This window comes from Dama dama, chromosome 4, assembly GCF_033118175.1.
Source record: "Dama dama isolate Ldn47 chromosome 4, ASM3311817v1, whole genome shotgun sequence".
Lineage (NCBI taxonomy): Eukaryota > Metazoa > Chordata > Mammalia > Artiodactyla > Cervidae > Dama > Dama dama.
The window spans coordinates 25,444,055-25,464,167 of record NC_083684.1 but is presented as its reverse complement, the minus strand read 5'-3'; the positions used below and the strand labels follow the sequence as shown (position 1 = coordinate 25,464,167).

Below are 20,113 nucleotides of genomic sequence, written 5' to 3'. Positions count from 1 at the left end.
CAGGGATTGAACCCAGGTCTCCTGCATTGCGGGCAGATTCTTTACCATCTGAACCACCAGGGAAGCCCAAGAATCCTGGAGTGGGTAACCTATCCCTTCTCCAGGAGATCTTCCCAACCAGCATCTCTACACCCCAGATGGATTCTTTACCAGCTGAGCTACCAAGGAGAAGCCACCACAATGAGAAGCCTGTGAACAGCAACTAGAGAGTAGACCCCGCTGGCCACAACTAGAGAAAAACCCAGCACAGCCAAAAATAAATAAATATAAAATTATTTTTAAAAAGAAGAAGGTTGGCTGAAGGAAAGCCATCCCAAAAACCAGAGCAAAGTTTTTGAAGAGCTCATGGTAAAGATGAGTTTGGAAAGGGAAGGTAGACGGAGCCCCAGGGGGCTCAGAGGTTTTCTAAAGGTAATTTTAAGTTACCTGTAAATGTGTGGCTTACAAACAACACTTGAAAAAAAAAGAAACAGGTTAGAGTAGTACAATATTTTTATGCAGTCATTCTCAAACTTTAGCATGTGTCAGTCACTTGGAAGCTTTGGTATATGTTTTAAGAGTGGATCACATTCACAAAAGTTTGAAAGCTCCTGAATTAAAGACTGAGGACCTTTCTCTGGAAAAGAAACTGCCATTTCCTTGTCCATCTTCCCCAACCAGGTATCAACCCATGTCTCCTGCTTTGCAGGGGGATTTTAGTGACTTTAATTATAGAGTTAGGATTCCAATCAGCATGGTGAATATGTTGACAAGCCTGGGTTCCCTGTTATAAGTACAAGATGAGTTAAACTTATACACACTTATGGATATTTAATGGATATTATCACTTCCATAGTGGACCACAGTCAACTCCTCAATGTCTGAATCTCCACTCTGTCATCTTGGAAGGGCCATGCAGTTGAGGGTTTGACACCAGCTCTAGTGAGAGATTTGAGGTTAATCATATCTAGCCTGTGTTTTTGTCATGGTCACATGACCCAATTCTGGTCATTGAGACTGAGGGGGAGATTTGCCGGAGGCTTCCAAAGAAGTTCTTTCATGCACTTTAAGGAGAGAGAATGGGAAAGTCTACTCCCACTTTCGCCGTTGAGACATGAACAAGGAAGCCAGGAGCCCAGATGCTGGTGATTACCATCCTGTAGCCAGACGATGAGGCTGGCACAGGTCCCTACTGCCATGGCAGAGGTCCTGGATTCAGCAAGGCTGGGGCTGGAGGCTAATAAATTATCTTATTGTTAGATCAGGCTGAGAAGAGTATCATGTTACCGTCAGCTGAGCTCATCCTAACAGATGCAGTACCGACTGAAAGGAAGAGCCTAACTTAGTGGTTAAGTGCTTGATGTCTGGTGGTGGTGGTTTAGCCGCTAAGTCATGTCTGACTCTCGCAAATCCATGGACTGTAGCCCACCAGGCTCCTCTGTCCATGGGATTTTCCAGGCAAGAATACTGGAATGGCTTGCCATTTCCTTCTCCAGGCGATCGTCCTGATTCAGAGATCGAACCCACGGGTCTCCCACATTACAGATGGTGTCCTGCATTGCATTCATATTCCTTACTGAATGAGACACCAGGGAAGCCAGTGTCTGGACGCTGAGTGCATATCCCAGCTCTGCCAATTCATGTCTGTGTGAAGTTGGGCCATCTACCCAACCCTTATGAGCATCAGCTTATTAATCTGTACAGTGAGGCCATTAATGTACTGTGGGAGTGGTTTGCCAGTGCAGGCTATCTTGAATCCAGCCTCCCAAACATCCAACTCCTTTGGGGGGATCCCAAATAGGGTATTGTGTTGGTGAAAGATGGATCCTGCCTGGCATTAGTGATGCTTAACAGACAAGATCTTTTTTTTTTTTCTCTGCCCTGGCCCAGCCACATGGCAGCTCCAGATGCAAAACTCAGCAAATCCAGATTGAAGGACTAGGACCTGGAGAAGACTGGAAGTCATGGTGATTGGAGCAGCACAGGGGCCACCAGGACCTGCTCTCCCCTGCCGCTTGGCTCTCGGGGGCTCACTGGGTCCCTGTCCCTTTCCACAGCCTTGAGTTCCAGCCTTCTGACAATTAACATAAGGCCAATCTCCTGAAGAGCAAGAGTCATCGCTTACATTGTAGCCCCCAGTTTCCCTCCAGTAAATTCCCTCCTTCTGGAACAGCAAGTCAGCTTGGGTTGCTTGCAGCCAAGAAGGCTTGCCAGATAAAAGCGCCTCCTTGTCAGGCTGCTCTGAAGCTTCACTGCAATTGCACTTGGAGAGTAGAAGACTGAATGCCTGGCTCAGGACATGGCAGCTCTCGAGACGATTACAGACCCAGATGGCCCCATGAAGGGATGAGCTGAGTTAAACACAAGGTTTGAAGTCAGCAGCAAGGATGCACAGAATCCTGGTTGCTGAACCAGCCACTCTGCCCTCTGCACTCAGGTTCTGGCTGCTTGGGATGTCGTGTTTGCCGTCTCCACCGAGAACTGGCATCACCGGGTGAACACAATGGAAGGAAGGCACAGACCCACCCAATAGCCACACCAAACCAACAAGAGTGTTGAGTGATGATTTGGGCAACAAATGTTCCTTCTTAACCATGGTTCATCAGCCCTAATGTGAAAATCACTTCACAGTCTGGGGATGCACGGACAATGGGCCCCAGGAGGAAAACAGATGAAGGTGAAGGGCTCACGGGCAGAGGTCCAAGACCAGCTCCGGAGGTCAAACAGTTATCCCAGGGACGTGTCCTGTAACTGCTCCGCCTGGCCCCTTTACCACCAAGCATGCTTTGAAGTGGTCAAACCTGCTTTTTACCTGACAGGTATGGATCAGGCATGTGGTCTTACATTGTCACTTAGTACATTCCACACATCAAGGGACCATCACCATCAACAATATCATCATCAACAGCATCTTTTTCTTCTTCCTAACATTTATGAAGCTACTATTAAACCCCAGGGGCATGCCACACATTTTCTGCACGTTAGTTCTTTAATGCTTAGAATTGCTTTATGAGGCCAGGTACTGTTACTGTCATGGATAAACTGGTGCTTGGAGAACCTGGGTGACTTGTCCAAGGTCACACAGCTAACAAGTGATGGAGCCACAATTCACCGCCAGGACTGGCCATGTCCTTAAGCATTCAGCTCTGCCCCAGCCAATGATGGTTCCAGGATGCTCTCTTTCCACACCCCACACTCACGTGTTCTGACTCTCATTTCAGCCTGCCTTATTCTCAGCAGACCTTTCTCGGCAGCCTGAGCAGCCACAGAACAGAACTTTTGCTAAAGTACCTTTGTGGTTTTTGTTTGGAAGATGAGTTTTATGCCCTGGTTGGGGCGGGTGGTGGATCTACATTGTAAACTCTTACGTATGAGCCATAAACAAGGCCTTTCAGGGGCTTCCCAGGTGGCTCAGTGGTAAAGAATCCACCTGCCAATGCAGGAGACTCAGGAGACGTGGATTTGATCCCTGGGTCAGGAAGATTCCCTGGAGAAGGAACTGCAACCCACTCCAGTAATCATGCCTGGATAATCCCATGGATGGGGAAGACTGGTGGACTACAGTCCATGGGCTCGCAGAGTTGCACAGGACTGATGACAATACACTGATGATGACCATTGAATGTCACATGCAAAGGTAGAGGGTTGGGTACACACTCTTTCTGTGAGTTTGGGCTTCAGACTTTGGATTTGTAAAATCTCCCCTGGCATACCAGTGCTCAAGGAAAGCATTATTTATGAATGGGATTCTCAGGTGTTGCACCCCAGATTAATTACTTTCAATCCTATTTAACAGAGGTCCAATGTGTCGATGATGGAAAAATGAATCACAGTCACACCACTTCGAAGAGGAAAAACAAAATCAGAAGAGGCATGCTTCTTTCTGAAAGGCCATTGTGCAGGCAGGCTCAGGTCATACCTGGGTGTGGGGGGGGGGGGGGGAGGTGCACAGAATGCGGACCTGGAGGGGAGCAGTCTTAAGAACTATCATATACATGGGCAGGCCCCAATACTACACTGCTGGGGCTACTTTAGCTCCCGACTTTTTACCCCTTCTCCTTTGATCCAGGGACGCAGGAGCAGAGCTAATCAATGAGATGTGTTGACAGAGGTGCCTGTAGCATGGCCATTTCTCAGGCCCGACACGGATGCACCATCACCAGCAATGAAAGGCTGCCAGAGACAGGAGGGAGGCTCATCCCCTGGCAGACCTGTCTGATAAACGTCCCCCCATAAGCTCACAGCGAAGAAATCATTTCCAGGAGGCATCGCGCCACCAGCCTGTCACCTGGCCTCCTACATCCCAGCGGACATTTCCTTGTGTTGTTTAACAGCTTTACCCTGGCTTGCCGGTACTGAGCAGGCTGTCTCCAAGGGCGCCTCCATCTATTTTATTCCCATGGGTCATGTTGAGAGAGCAGATCTCCGGAGGAATGTTGATGGAGGGTTGGTGGTGGCTCCTGGCTCCCTGGGAGGTGTGGCAGAGACTCACGTGCTCTGGAGAGGCGTTCCAGATTAAATTACCCCAGGGAGGCCACACCTCAACAGGCCTTCCTCATTTTTCGGAGAGGAAAACGCATGATGCTGCCAAACTCGTTGCCTAACAGGCTTTTTCCCCTTCTTCTTCTGTCTTAAAAAAAAAAAAAAAGAGTCTGGATGCTGTAGCCAAGGCAGAGCCAGGCGTTCTGCCTCCTCACTCCCGGCAGACGTCCCTGGCTGGGCTTGGTCAGAGTGGGATGGGAAGTAGCCAAGAGTTGTAAGGCCTCGTTCTGAAATAGACAACACAGACACACCCCCACGGGGGCCCTCTCCTTCTGTACTCCCTACACGTGTTAAAATGGGCAAAACAGTTGCTCTGCTCACAGCATTCTTACTGTAAAAGGCAGGTGGGAAGGGCAGGGAGCTCTCGCTGGCCTCAATTTGAACCCATAGCATTAAGATGCTATTGGTCTGAGGGGCTTCCTTGGTGGCTCAGTGATAAAGAATCCGCCTGCCAACACAGGAGATGCAGGCTCGATCCATGGTCTACGAAGATCCCACGTACCGTGAAACTACTGAGCCCGTGGTCTAGAGTCCGGGAACCCCAACTACTGAGCCCTTGAGCCACCACGACTGAAGCCCGCACACTCTAGAACCTACACTCTCCAACAAGAGGAGCCACCGCAAGAAGCCCATGCACTTCAACAAAGAGTAGCCCCCGCTCTCCACAACTAGAGAAAAGCCTGAACAGCACTGAAGATCCAGCCGAGCCAAAAATAATATATTAATTAATTTTTTAAAAAGATGCTCTAAGGTCTTAAAAGTTAGGAAAATAGCCTCAGGAGATTATTCTACTCCAAAGTCAGCTTAGAGACCCAGAGGGTATTCACAGGTAGAACTGGGGACCGTAGTCTCTGGAGGAAAGACTGGCTCACCCAGAGTCTCAGCCTGAGCACTATGACATTTATTTTACGCCCTGTAACTAGTAGTCATGGGCGGGCTGTGCCATGCACTGTAGGATGCTTCGAGGCATCTGTGGTCTCTACCCAGTAGGGGCAGGTAGCAAACCCGTCCCCCAGCCATGACAACCAAAAATGTCTCCAGATGCTGCCAAATGTCCACAGGGGTGGAAACTGCCCTCAGGGGGGACCACTGCTGCAAGCGAAGGCGTAGAGGTGAGCCTGGTATGTTCAGGATCTAGAGAGAGACACTGAAAGAAAGTGCAAGTCTCACAGTCAAGCCCGGCTCTTTGGGATCCCATGGACTGTAGCCCTCCAGGCTCCTCTGTCCATGGAATTCTCCAGGCAAGGATACTCAAGTGGGTTGCCATTTCCTTTTCCAGGGGAATCTTCCCGACCCAGGGATCGAACCCAGGTCTCCTGCATTACAGGCTGATTCTTTACCATCTGAGCCACCAGGGAAGCCTGAGAGAGACGTTCCAGGGCCACAAAATTAACACCCACACCGTCAGGCTGCCAAGAGAACTAAAAGAGATGGACAGACTCTCATAAAACAATCTTCATCGGCGGCGGCAGCAGCAACCTCTTCTGAAGCGCCTCTCACGTGCCAAGCTTGTGCCAACCGCTCAGCACACACCAGCACGCCTAACAAGTATGAGTGGTTATTAATGCTGGTGCCATGCATGGATGACTCAGAGTAATGGGCAGCCAGAGGGATCATTCTCACCAAATATGGACACCACAGCCAGGCCGCACTCACTGCCAGAGTGAGCTCAGGCTTTCTGTCCCTTCACGGGCGTGGGGTCGCAATGGAGATACTCCTAGAACCAGGATGAGCTGGAGAGCTGAAGCATGCACCTACTGGAGGATGACTGGCCTAGGGGGCCCATCACACGGCCCAGCCCCACCCAGCATGCCCTGTGTACTTACTGGCCACTCGGTTCCACCCCCACTACACTGTGAGTGGTCCGTGACCTGCAGCCTCCACACCCTGACGCCTGGAGCTGGTTAGAAATCCAGAGTCTCAGGCCCCAGCCCTGACCTTCCCGTTCAGAATCTGCGTTCGAACACAGTGCCCAGGTCAGGTCTGAAGGCTCTGAAGCTGAGACATTGCTTTATCATAACAATACGAGACATGAGTTTGAGCAAGCGCCGGGAGTTGGTGATGGACAGGGAAGCCTGGTGAGCTGCAGTCCATGGGGTCGCAAAGAGTCGGACGCAACTGAGCAACTGAACTGAACTGAACAGTACCGGCTGCGAGCACCTGGCAGCATTTTAGAGCGTGCACAGACCCACAGCTTGCTCTCGCTAGATTCATTCATTCCACAAACATATACTGAATGGCTGCTATGTGTCCTGCCCTAGTGGAGCGGACAGTCTGGTGGCCCCTCACCACCACCACCCCAGACAAGTGACTGCACAGATGAAATCCCTCGGGTTACCTAGGAGGGAGTGAATCGCTACCAGCTCAGGAGACTCGGGGAAAATCCTGCTGCTGATAACAAGAGCAAGGGTTTTTACTCACACATCTTTTTCCCAAATCTTGACTCTTTCTCCCGCACCTATACTACGTTTCAACTACAGTCATCGGAGTAAAAAGAAGACACAGAAGTTTCTGCCTGTTTTAACCACTAGACCACACTGAAGGCAGGATTGGGGGCTGAGAGGTCACTGAGACTGACCACCAGCTTCAGTTGTGAACTCACCTAGAACCCGAGATGATTTAATTTTCTAAGGTGGGTTCACTTTGCTCAAAGCAATTCAGTTTCATCAGCTCCAAATCACCCATTACGAAAAATACAAAGCAATCACAGCTCCTGAGATTTTAATGAAACTGCGCCCTCAAACTCCACCTTCCCATCCTTTGAAATCAAGAAAGAAGTTCAGATTATGTCCATCGTGTGAAAACCAAAATGCCACTCCAAGTCCCTTCCTCACCTGGGCCTTCTAAAATCTGAAAACTTTTTTTGTTGTCATTTATTTCCATTTAGTTTTGTTTTCTCATAGAGATGTCTTGAGACCTGGTCTCAGGCCTCCAGCAGCTCCATGGTGCCAAGGACATTACTCAAGAGTCTCAGTTTTCTCATCTGTAAAATGGGGGCATTTGTGGGGCTAATGTGTGTACTGACTCCACCCCAGCCCAAGTCCTGGCCTGTGTACAACCAACAGCAACTACCTTCTTTCTCCATTTTTCCTGAGAACATTCCAGGGGACTGCTGAGGGCTGATGGTGCCTGATGAGGCTTCTAAGGTATCCTCCAACACTTCTGGCAAAGAGTGCAAAGGAGCCCCATTCAAATGTAGAGGACGGAACCCTGCAGAAGGGCTGTTGCTGCCCTCCATGCCTGCAGGTGAGCTCACTGTTGCCTCTGACAGTATTCTCTGGGTCTTTTGTGATGCGCAAAAGAAGAAGACAGCTGTGAAGGTCTCAGGTGGGGAATGAGGCTGTGAGTTGGTAGGGACACCCTGGTTCACCCAGCTCAGAGAAACACCCCACTGCTAGAGCTTTCACTCACTCCTGGGACAGAAGCTGAAGATGCCAGTGATCATTTCCCCAGCTTCCCTTGCAACTATGAAGCCGTCACCAAATTCCCAGCTAAAAACTGACTCCCAAGCCAGGGCCCATAAAGAATCCAGTTGGCTGAGGATGTCTCAGGAATGGGGCTGGTGGCAGCTTCTGTGGGCTCAGCAGTGGGACTGTTTCCCGTGGCATTACAGTAAGACCCCTACATTCGAACCTTCAAGTTGCAAACTTTTCAAAGATGCAAACATGTGTTCACATATCCAATCATGTAAGTTAGTTCACGTGTCTTGGCATTATCTATAACAATTGAATACCTAAGTTAACTTTGTTGGACTTAGAAACAAATTGAACTTAGAAACACTCTCTTGGAACAGAACCCATTTGTATGTAGGGGACTTATGTAATGATGTCTCCTGGGAGCTCTTCTGGAGATCAAATCTAAGACAGTCCTGAGTCTGACTCTCTTGCCCTCCTAAAGGATCTGTGAGCCCCTCCCCCAAATCCCTTCAGAGGTTATTTCTCTGTTGAAATAAAACAGTGTCTTTTGCTGAAGCTAAGGACACTGATGGAAGCGTCTCTCAGTTTAATTTCTGACCTTAAACGTAGCTTGCAGAGAGAAGGAAGTACATACTGATGGAGAAAACCCTGTCACTGACCCACCTCCCCTATGTCTGCCTGAGTGCTTCTCCAAATGAGGTCCTGGAACACATGCATGTGAGTTCATTAGCATGTACTAGGGTATTGATAAAAATGCAGATTCCTGGCCCTTACTCCCCAGATACTGAATTACAATCTATGGAGCTGTGGTTCAGAAACATGCACTTTTAGCCAGTCCTGTGCCCACAATTGTTTTGCTCCCTCAGTGTGAGAACCACCAGTCTGGGATGCTTTCTAACGTTTTCCACAGACACCCCTGGAACACCCGTGTGGCTCAGTGTGATCAAAAGTAGAAGCTCTTTGTGACCAGAGGCAACTGGCCCTTGGGGGCTGAGGCTGCCCAGCCCCCATCCAGCTTCCTTGAGCACTGACATACCACACCCTCCTTGTGACCACACTGGCTGAGAGGGTCCGAGCTACTCCAGGGTTATTCAAACTGTGATCCGTGGATCACGCTTGGTCCAGTTTGCTGTTAATCTACTACACCCTAGCCAGAGACACTGAAAGCAAGCAGCTAGAAGTTACTTTGGCAGTTTGCCAGAATAATTCGATGTTGCTGAGACTGTACAGGTGAACCTTGTTTTACTGCACTTTGTGGATACAGCACTGTTTTAGAAATTGAAGGTCAAGGCAACTCTGTGTTGAGCAGGTCTATTGGCACCATTTTCCCAACAGCGTGTGCTCACTTCATGCCTCTGTGTCACATGTTGGTAATTCTTGCAATATTTCAAACTTTTTCACCCTCATTCTATTTGTTATGATGATCTGTGATGAGTGATCTTTGATGTTACTACTATGACTCGCTAAAGGCTCAGATGACGGTTAACATATTGTGGCAATAAAGTATTTTTAATTAAGGTATGTACATTTTTTTAGACATAATGCAATTGCACACTTAATAGACTACAGTATAGTGTAAACATAGCTTTTATATGCACTGGGAAACCAAAACATTCGTGTGACTTGCTTTATTGTGATAGCAGTTTTATTGCCATGGTCTGGACTCAGAGCCACAATTATCTCTGAGGTATGCCTGTGATACAGTTTGGGGCTTATATCTTATATGACTCTGTTTTCTTTTTTCCATTTTTTTTTTCTAATACTATATTTTTATTGTATTCTACCAAAGTATTGGTCCATGACATCCTAGAGAGAAAAAGAAAAACTGAGCCATCAACAAAGATTATCCTTCATGGTCAGCTATGGACTTCGGAATTTCAAAATCACCATCCAATCAATAATCCATAAGTCAGTTTGACTAGTCTAGTGCCTCAGACCCTGAACTCCATCTGATGCACTTGCCACTAGGGGCTGTGAGCGCCCACCATGCATAGGTCCTTGGATTCCCAGACTGGATTAGTATCTGGCATTCAAAGGAATTCTTGTTTGAGAGTCACCAGTACTCAAAACCACAAAGAGATGTTTACACTTTTTCCAGGGTCAATGCAGGAGCCAATGCCAGTGCCAGCCCCACTCAAGCCAATATCCATACCCACATGAAGTGTGACCAAGCCCCAAAGAACTCTTAAGGGCTCAAGTGTTCAAATGTGAAAGCGACAATTTCCATTTTCTCTTCAAATTCCTTAACGAACATCCACTTCCAATACTGGTGAAAATGAGAAACCTTATTTTTCAACTTTACTGAGCCATGATTTAAGTATACTGAACCACCCATATGTAAAGTATACAATTTTATCAGTTTTGAAATATGTCTGTAACTGTGAAGCCTTCAATCAAGATAGCAAACTATTCAATTATCCCCAAAAGTTTCCCTGTGCCCCTCAATAATCTTCTTTCCTTCCCTCCCCCTCCGACCCAGGCAAACGTTAAACTACTAATTTGCTCTCTGTCACTATAGATTGGTTTTCATTGTCTATGTGTGTGCTAAGCCACTTCAGTTGTGTCTGACTCTTTGCAACCCCATGGACTGCAGCCCTCAAAGCTCCTCTGTCCATGGAATTCTCCAGCAAGAATACTGGAATGGGTTACGATTTCCTCCTCCAGGGAATCTTCCTGACCCGGGGATCGAACCTGTGTCTCTTAGGCTCCTGCATTGGCAGGCAGGTTCTTTGCCACTAGCACCACCTGGGAAGCCCTTCATTTTTTATAATGTTATATAAAAGTAGTGATACTTTGTGATCTCCTTTGATTCTGGATTTTTTCATGCAGCATAATACTTTTGAGATTCATCCACATCACTGCAAGTTTCAGTAGTTCCTTTTTTGTGGCTAATATTTCATTGCATGGATGTTCCACAATTTGTTTTAGACTCTCAACTGGAAAAGTCAATTTTTTTTTTTTAAAGAATGATTTCCCTAATCCTCCTAAAAGCATAATAACAAAAAAGAGGAGAGGAAAGGGATGAAGGAAATGGAGCAACCTTTCTCAAGCCTGATGCCTCCTAGTGCTTAAAACACTGAGTTGGCCAGAAAATTCGTTTGAGTTTTTATACACTGTTACTGAAAAACTGGGATGAACTTTTTGGCCAACCCAATATCGATAAGGAGCATATAGTAGGTGCTTAACAAATGTGGGTTGAACGAATGATAGAATAAATGAATGGGAAGCTCTGCAGTCACTACGGATTGAATGGTATTTTTTTTTAAGTTATAAAACTTCCATTTTGAAAAATCTCAGAACTCCCTGATACAGTAAGGATATTTGAGAGGTCACCCACCAACGCTGGGAGGTGACTCACAGACCAACTCTGAGGCCAGGAGGTGAATGGACAGAGCATCCAAGCAAGACATGGAAACCTATTTAATGCAATGGTGAGAAACCCAGTCTGGGCTGTCACCACTGCACTGGCTGGCTCCAGCACACCCACAAATCATCTGAAAGGCTAAATCATGTTTAAATCCCTCTGATGGTGACCACTGGGAACTATGAAGGACACTCACGCATAATTTACATACTGCCAAGCTCCTAAGAGCCTCTAAATAAAGCCCATGAGAGCCCCCGGGCACTATTTTTGAGGAGAAGGACATCAAGTGACAGATTAAATCAAGTCTGCTCCCTCAATGCTGGGGCAAAAAAGCAACCTCAGCCTCCGCTCGCTGACATCTGTGATGGTCTTAAACTGCATTTGCTGGCCGATGCTTCGCAAGGAAGCCGTTATTACATCGAGACCAGTGCACATCTGCTATTGTCTCTCCCGTTTTACACAACTACTCCACGGCTAACAGGTATTTTTGCCCAGGCTCTTTTATTCTTTTTCCAGATTCTAACCATAAAATGTGTTTTAATCTCAAAGCACAGGGGAAGGGAGGGGGTTCACAAGAGCACTTTGCATTCCACCAGTAAATGTTAAATTACATTTGGTCACAACATGGTTCTAATACCAAGTTGGTCCATGCAGCAGCCACCAGAGGTTTTGCATCCAGAACAGACCAATACCTGGGGGGAGCAGGACGGACTGACAGGAGATTTTTCCATCTCAACCACTAGATTTGCCTACAGAAAGCGCTACTATAATGACCATGGTTCATTTTTATAATCAGACAAAAATGGAAAGCAAAAAAAGCCAGAAAAGAGGGATCTAAGTGAACACTGTAAGTGATTTATACCTTTGGAGGGGGCCCAAAGGAAAACAGCACCCGTTTTATTATTTTGTTTTCTGCACAACTCAGAGGAGTCCATACCATCAAAAAGACAAATATGTGAGCCAGATAAAACAACCAGGTGCATACAGCCTGGAACATAAGTAACAGGCCACTTACATGTCCAGTGGTGCTTATGAACCTTCTAGAAGCATGAAGATGATCTGTCCCTGGCCCAAAGGACCCACACACACCACAACAGGATGGGGTGCGTGCATAGCCTGCTCTGATTTTAATTTTCTTTATGAGTTGAGACTTCCTATTAGAATGTTAAAAATTCCGTGAGAATAACATAAAAATTAACACTCTTTTACTTTTGCTCCTATACTGTTCCCCTCAGCCCAACACTTAACCATGCTCTGATAACAGGATCCCAGGAAATAATGTTTGATTAATTGAAAGGATTGATAGTGTTTGTTTCAGAGTTATTCTCCATGCCTTGTGTGTTACTATGTAGCGTGAATGTATAAATAAATAAATAATGAATAGATGGGTGGATGAATAGGGCTTCCCGAGTGGTGCTAATGGTAAAGAATCTGCCGGGCAATGCAGGAGATGCAAGAGATGCAGGTTCAATCCCCAGGTTGAGAACATTCCCTGGAGAAGAATATGGCAACCCACTCCAGTATTCTTGCCTAGGAAATCCCATGGCGCCTGGCAAGCTACAGTCTGGGGGTCACGAGTTGGTGGAGACTGAGTACACACATGCACGTGCATGAATAGAGAATGATATTTTAGCCATATTGTATCATTTGATTCCCACAACAAGCCTGTGAGGTAATAACAATAATAGTTAACACTTATGTTGTGCTAATTACATACCAGCCACTATTCTAAACTCTTCACACATATTAACTCTTTTAACCCTCAAGAGCTCTATGAAATAAGGACTATTATTATCCCTATTTAACAGATGAGAAACTGCTGGAGGCATATGGAGGTCACACTGCTAGGAGGAAGCAAAGCCGAGTCCTTGCTGGATGCTCTTAAGCTCTGCGCTTCCTCTCCATTAGCTACACTTGACAGAGCAGGAAACAGCGGCCAGTGAAATTAATTTGACCAAAGCTACCTACCACATGGGTGCATACTCACGACGGTGTTCCCAAGACACTGTCAAATAACAGAGCTAGCATGGGAACCCCAAGAGTCCAAACCCCAACTCCCAAGCAAGATGTGCATAAAGCTAGTTCCTGGCAAATGTCTGAGATCAGAAGAGGCGAGATCATTAAGGGGGGATGGCGGGGGGGAACCTGAGCTAAGAGGCTGGTTCTCTTAGCACTATCCTTCCCAACTGGAGGTACTAGGGGGCCCAAGGGGGAAAGAGAAAATAAAAACAAACCAGGAGAATCTTTCCAACCCAAATTCTCCTGAAATCTTTCTATTTGGGTTAGAGAAGGAGAGATTTGCTGGCATCTTCCCATTTTTTGGGCCCTGGGAAAAGGCCACAGCCAGTCCTGGGCCAAGTGCTAAGTGGAAGTTACATGTATTACAACCTGACCAAGATTCTTAGCAAGGCTTCCAGGGATGGGGTTTTGCTATGGATTATGTCAAAGAGTCTGGGAGTGAGGGGAACCCAGGATGAAAGAATAGAGTCTGGGACACAATGAGCATTATAAATGGGAAGAGGCACAAAAAAAGTGGAACTGATTTCTGACATAAACGTGTAGGTGTTGACAACTGTATAACTTAAGAAGTAATTGTCTCTGTTTTGAGAAGGCACAAGGAAGGACGGCGACAGGCTTGGAACTGGGAAACTATAGTCTCTTAAACGTAAAATTCCATGTTAAACTGGGTATTAAGACAGAAACAATTGTAACTGTGGCTGGAGAAATGAGGGTGAACATTAGGAGAAAGAAATATCAGTGCAACAGTTTATAAAACTTCCTTGAGCTGGAAAAGATGAAAGGAGGAGAAGATAGCAGTGGGTTATCCCCTTTCCCCTTTTTTTACTCATCACACATATGGAGCTACGAAGGATGCAGGTTTGAACTGCAAGGGATGGATGAAGTTTACACTGACAACTCTGACTCACTGCATTCCCCAAAAAGAAATATGTCTCTCAGAGAAAGCCCTTTCTCAGTAGAGAGAAATATTCCCTAAGAAAGTCATAGCTTGCTGAGATGTGGGAGATTTGTAAATTACCCATAATGTGAGTGACAGTCCAGCCTTGCTCACAGGCTGCCAGGCAGACAAGGGCCAGGCCCCCGGGATGGTTCCATGCGGCCATTTCATTGATCAAACAGAAACCAAATGGTGCTTCCCTCTCCAAACACTGACCAACAAGAAGCAATTGCCCCATCAAGGTCTCACTGTATGCAGCTTTCTACAAAACCAAGATGCACCTCTCTTTGGGAACTGTTGATCTGTTCTATGAAAAGGGACCTTTTGCTGGAGAAAGAGGCAAAACATATAAAGTTTGTTGCAAGAGATTTGCCAAATTATCTCATTGAGGTGTCCCATAGGGAGGTCATTTAAGCGAATCTCTTTTATGAATGAAAATGAGCTTCCTGACAGACCCCCAGTCACACCCCCACATGCACACAGAGTCCAGAGCTTCAGAGATCCCACACCTATTCCCAACAGATAACATATAAGAACTGATTTCTAGTCACTGGATCCACAAGTCCTACTTCTTGAGCTCAAAGATGGGAATGAATCTGTGAGCCCTGCTGGGCTTTCTGGACACCCTCCTAATGGGTTCCAGGAATTAGCTACACTCTATTGCATGGTGGTGATTTTTTTTTTTTTTTTCCACGCTCAGAAGATCGCAAAAGGATTTTAACCAAAAGGAAGCAAAGGTTTTCTTTTTATAAATTCGATTAGTCTTTTTCACTTTCTCTACCTCGAAACATTTCCTTGGAGAGGCATTTTGTACCCAGAGACCCCTTAGCGAGGCACTGTGGCATGCAGGGCTCAGTGAATTTCAGTACAAGACGTTCAATGTAGACGGAAAGTAAAAATCACAGGCACTTGCAGTCGCCAGCGAAGAAGTCAGTTTCAAAATGCCTGCATGCTGATGGCCCTGCAAGAGAAGAAAGAGGAAGTTTGCCGGTAGTGTGGGACCCTTGGCTGGGATGCGCGCGGACGAATTACCAAGCCCGCCCTCCGCTCGCCACGGCTGAAATTCCCGCCGGAGCCGGCGCCTGGGCGCCTGGTCCCCACGCTGCACCCGGCGCCAGGGTTGCAGATAGCCCTTGGCTGCGGACTGCGGGTTCCCCCAGAAAGTGCGTCTTTTCGCTGCCGCTGCGGAGACCTGATTACCGGGGAGCCAGTGCGCAAAGCGCTCACAGCACAGACTCCGCCGGGGCCGGGGGTACCCACCTGAGCAGGCTCCCCGAGGCCTCGAGTCTGAAGCCTCTCCAGCGGCCGAGGAGAGATGAGGATTTGAGCGACAGCAGTTAAGGAAAGAGTTTCTGAAACTCTCGGGGAAGCGAAGTACTGGGGTTTGATCAATAACCGAGCCTACGGTGGGCTTCCCAAACTTGGTCTTCGCTTTTGATCACTTTTCCTGTCCCTCCTCCACCTCCACCCCTCCACTCCGGCCTCAACCCTGGGAAAGACCTTAAGGGCTACGGTACTAGCTAAGTCAATCCTTCCTCCTCCTCTCCTCGCCACCCCAATTTACAGACAAGAAAATTATAAATAAATCCCAAGAGTGGTTAATGCGGGTGCATTCAGCTACCCGCGTCCCAGCACACCCCAACACCACCGCCGCCACCACCCACTCTGTCCGTCCCTCCCACCTCCGGGTAGGGGAGGGACCGGGAACCTGATCTCCGGGCTCCTGCCCCTAATATTTCCCCATCAATAATGTTGATACCTTCGGGTGTGCCTCCACCCCCGCCCCCAGGACGCCGCGGCCGCCTTTTCGCTGCTTTCTGCTTGGCACGAGAAAACGAAACCTCCTCTCCCGCCCCCCTAGCCTCGGCTGGCGGCCCAGCAGGGCCCGAGGCCGGGGACCGAGGAAGCAGGGGCTTGGGGCAAGGCGAGTGGGGGCGACCTTCAGCTCGAGGGTAAAGTGTCCAACCCGCACCGGTGGAAGGAGAAGGAGCGAGAAGGAACGTCCTGGGCGCAGGCCAGGCCTCATTCTAGGCTCCATCAGAAAGTGGGGGTCAGACTGGGCCGAAATAAGGTAGTTTTGCTGGTGGAAGAATCGGGCCTTGAGGAAAGGAGGCTCAACACCCTCTCCCCTTCCCAAGATCAGGGACTGAAAAGGAGAATTCCCTTCGCTGGGAATTCACCTGTGGCCCGCTAGCCTTGGGGCCCTTAGGCCCCCGTCAAACCCAACAAGGACTCTGTAGGTGTTGGGAAGACTGGGGGGGGGGGGGGGGCGGGATTTGTTGGTAGAAACACAGGCATCCAGCCCCCCAAATGTGAGTTTGAAAAACTCGCCAAGCGCCTCGCCCGGGTGCGGTTCCTGTCGGCCCACGAGGTCACGACCCTGGCGCAGCCGCTGCCAGACTTCGGGCCACCTCCAATCTTTAACATGGAGCAACCCCTAAAAACCAGGAGCCTAAGTGCCAGCCCCGTCAACTGGAGTCCCCCAGCAGCTGCCCCACCCAAGGGAGGGACCCGCGACCCCCAGTAGAGCACGCAGGTCTCTCGAGTGAGCAGGGCATGGGGAGGGGCTGCACTGCGGCACCTCACTGTAGTCCCTGCCTTCTTCCGACCGGCTCAAAAGGACAAATCAACCCCCATCTGTCTAACCCCACTCTGTCTCCGTTTTTATTAATTTAATTATTTCTCTGCCTCGCGGCACACGAAGCCTCACCCGAGCGCCCTGACAGCTCGGCGCCCGCGTCTGCGAACCACGGAACTTGGGCCCAAGACAATGGCCCGTAATTGATGTATTGCCGTCAACAATAAAGACCAATTCTCCTCTCCCCGCCATTCCGACCATCCCCCTCTTCCCATCCCCCCTCCTCCACCTCCCCTCTCCTCTCTCCCGGCCACGGAGGGAAAGAAAACAAACAAGAAATTAGCGGGGGACGCTGCGCATCGAGCGAGACGCCTGCCTCTACGTCTTCGAGGACGCAGAAGAACGAAAAAAGTTATTAAAGTTTGGATCCCCCCAATTAATTCGTCTCTGCTCGCCCATTTTTAATTAAACATCGCGAAGCTGCTGCTTTGCGTGTGCATTTCGTTTGGTTGTTTGTTTTGGTGTTTTGTTGGTGGGGGGGAGGGAAAGCTCCCCCGCCCCTTAATCTTAATCACACATAGAGCAAGTAACGAACACGTGTGACGCTAATCCCGGGAGCTTGCCGCGGCGCTTACGGCGCGATCCAGGAAGAAGGATTTGCGGGATCGCTAGCTCCGTTCGGTTCCTGGCAGCACGCGGTGCCCCAGAGGCCCGGACTTTCAAGAAGCCAAGATTGTTAGAGACGGATGCGGGCGAATCCAAACACGGGCAGAAACGGAGAAACGCGTGTGCAAGTGCATACGGCGGCGTTGGTGTACCTGGAAGAGTGTGGGTTGGGATGCCTGCGAGGATCACAGTTTGCGGAGCGGGGGATGGGTTTTACACGTGCTCCCGCACACTTTCCTGGGGGTCTGGGGGAAGCGAGAGGCTGGCACCCCAGGAGCACGCAGATCCATCTTTGCCGAGAGATCTCTTTAAATATTCAGTGAGAAATAATGGCATTTGAAGCACCACCTATGGAAACATTATTATCTTCATTCTTCAACATCAGCCCCACTGATAGCTTCGTTTGTCTTTTTATCAAAATCTACTGTAACCAACAAGACCTGGGGAGAAAGAGCGAGGTGCAGGGGGGTGTCAGCGTGTGTGTGTGTATGTGTGTGTGTGTGTGAGAGAGAGAGAGAGAGAGAGAGAGATCGAGCGAGGCCACAAAAGAGGAAAAATAAGCGGGAGAAAAGGTGAAGAAAGGGCGAACAAGGAGAAGTTATACCAAGAGAAATAAAGTCGTCAGGAGGAAAACAGAAACATTCACCCGCACACAAAAGATTTAGATTTTAAACAGCGGGGGAGGACCAAAGTGGCTAGAGAGACTCTTGCGGAAGCGCAGTATGGTCCGGAGTACCCGAAACTCTACTTGGAAGACTGATGCCCACTTCGCGCGAACTGACTGTATGGCTCTCCAGGCTCCAGGGCGCTCCCGAATTGGGGCGTCCTTATGAGCCCTCTCCTTTCCCGATCGCGAGATAGGGTAGGGATTGTGTATCTGCACCCCCCCCCCCCCCGTCCCCATTACTCAACCGAAGTTTAGAGTGTCCCTCGGGCGCAGGACTTCGGGAACCAGGAGCGAGGAGACCCTGAGGCACAAGGGGGAAGAGCTAGGCTGAGCCGAGGACTGAGCCTCAGGTTCGCGGGGGCCCGAGCCCAGCAGACTGAGTGCGGGCCCCGGGATCCCCACTCCGGGCTCAGGGCCGCGGGTGGGAAGGCTGCCTCACAGCCTGGGGAGATGGAGCTGGTGCGAAAAGTTTGGGCGCCGCGCTCAGCAAGTGCCTGAGAAGTGGAGGCGAGCTCCTGCGGGGCCAGACAGCTGCGGACAAGGACTCCCCTCTCTCCAGGCTCAGCGCGGCCACCTCCTCGCCAAGAGCCTGGGGCACGGCCCGCTCCCCCAGGACGAAGAGCCGCGGGGTCCCGGGGACTGGCCGTGCCCGGAGCCCAGCGGGGCAGGCCCGCGCCTCGCGAGGCCAGGGGAGGGTTGCAGCGTGCTGGGTAAGCGGCGGCCCCTCCCCTCCCCCCGGCTGGAGCTGAACTCGGATCCCCAGCCGGTCCCCGCTCGCCGCCTGCCCTGGGCTCGGCGGCGCCACCGCTGCCGCCGCCTCCCCGCGGAGTGACGCGCCCTGCAGCCAACCGGGGCAGCCGAGGGGGAGGTCCGGGAGGGGTCCTGGGCGGAGCCGGGCCGCCCCCTTATCCCACGGGCTCGGGGCCGCTTCTCCCGAAAACTTCAGCCCTAATTGTCCTGGGAATGTCCGAGGTAGAGAAAGGGAGCGGGGGAGCAAGCGAGAAGCTGGAGGATCGGGGCCCTCGGAGGAGGAACCGGGTGGCGGGAGAGCTGCCCCTCCCCCCCCCAAGCCCCAAACCCATCACGTTCCCAAACCTTTCCTTGGTCCTCTTCTCCGCGCCCCCGCGAGCCCGGGATCCAGGGGATGGAGAACTCGGGGCGAAGGAGCGCCGAGCCAAGCAGCGAGCGGGAGGGAGGCCGGGCCGCGGGCGGGAGGCGGACCGGCGTGGGGCTGGCTCTTCCCCACTCGCTTATTTTTTTTTTTTTTTTAATGGGGGTGGGGGTGGGCTGCTTTCTGGTAGCTCTTAAAGAAACGAAGAAACACTCACGAAACGGGACTTCCTCCCCCCAATTCCCGCCACGGGACTCCCTCCCCCCGCGGGCCGGCGCTCCTAGCGCCGGAGTTGGGAAGTTCGCCGCGCGCCCGCAGCCCGGGTCCCCAGCCCCCGCCGCCCGGCCCCACCCCCCACCCGGGGAGGCTTAATTCCGGGGAGGGCATGCTAATTTGGGTCGGCCCAGCCCGGGATGGGGGGGCCGAGGGAGGGAGGGGGGCGCAGGCCGGGGCGCCGGGTGCTCAGAGGCGAGGAGGCAGGCCCCCGGCGGCCCGGCCGCGGAGTCCCGGGCGGTCGCGAAGAGGGTTAACCCAGTGTCGGGCGGCGCGGCTCGCAGAGCCAGCCCCGCGGCCGGCTTATTGGGCCAGCGCGCGGAGAGACAGGGGTCTGCAGCAAATCACAAACTAATTGATTAAGGCGAGCGGGTTTGAATAGCGCTGGCCCGGTGCCAATCGCCTTTCAAAGAGCCCCTCTATGATTAATCGCAATGCATTATTGATAATCATAATTATAGCAGGACACATGCGCGCTGCGCCCGGGGCCGGGGAGCCGGGGAGGGGGCGGGCGGGCCGGCGGGCGGGGGGAGCCGCCGCCGCCGCCGCCGCTCGATTTCC

General features: G+C 50.3%; 1 long non-coding RNA gene across 1 annotated transcript in view; it reads right to left on the bottom strand.

Annotated features, from left to right (window-relative positions):
• The window catches only part of LOC133050281 (uncharacterized), a 39,132-nt gene extending 19,822 nt beyond the window's left edge, over window positions 1-19,310 (bottom strand). The window contains exons 1-2 of the long non-coding RNA XR_009691587.1: window positions 19,264-19,310; window positions 15,039-15,218 (exon numbers count right to left, since the gene is read on the bottom strand). This is a non-coding gene — a long non-coding RNA (uncharacterized LOC133050281). The remainder of the gene's footprint in view (window positions 1-15,038; window positions 15,219-19,263) is intronic.
• Between the last annotated feature and the right edge of the window lie 803 nt (window positions 19,311-20,113).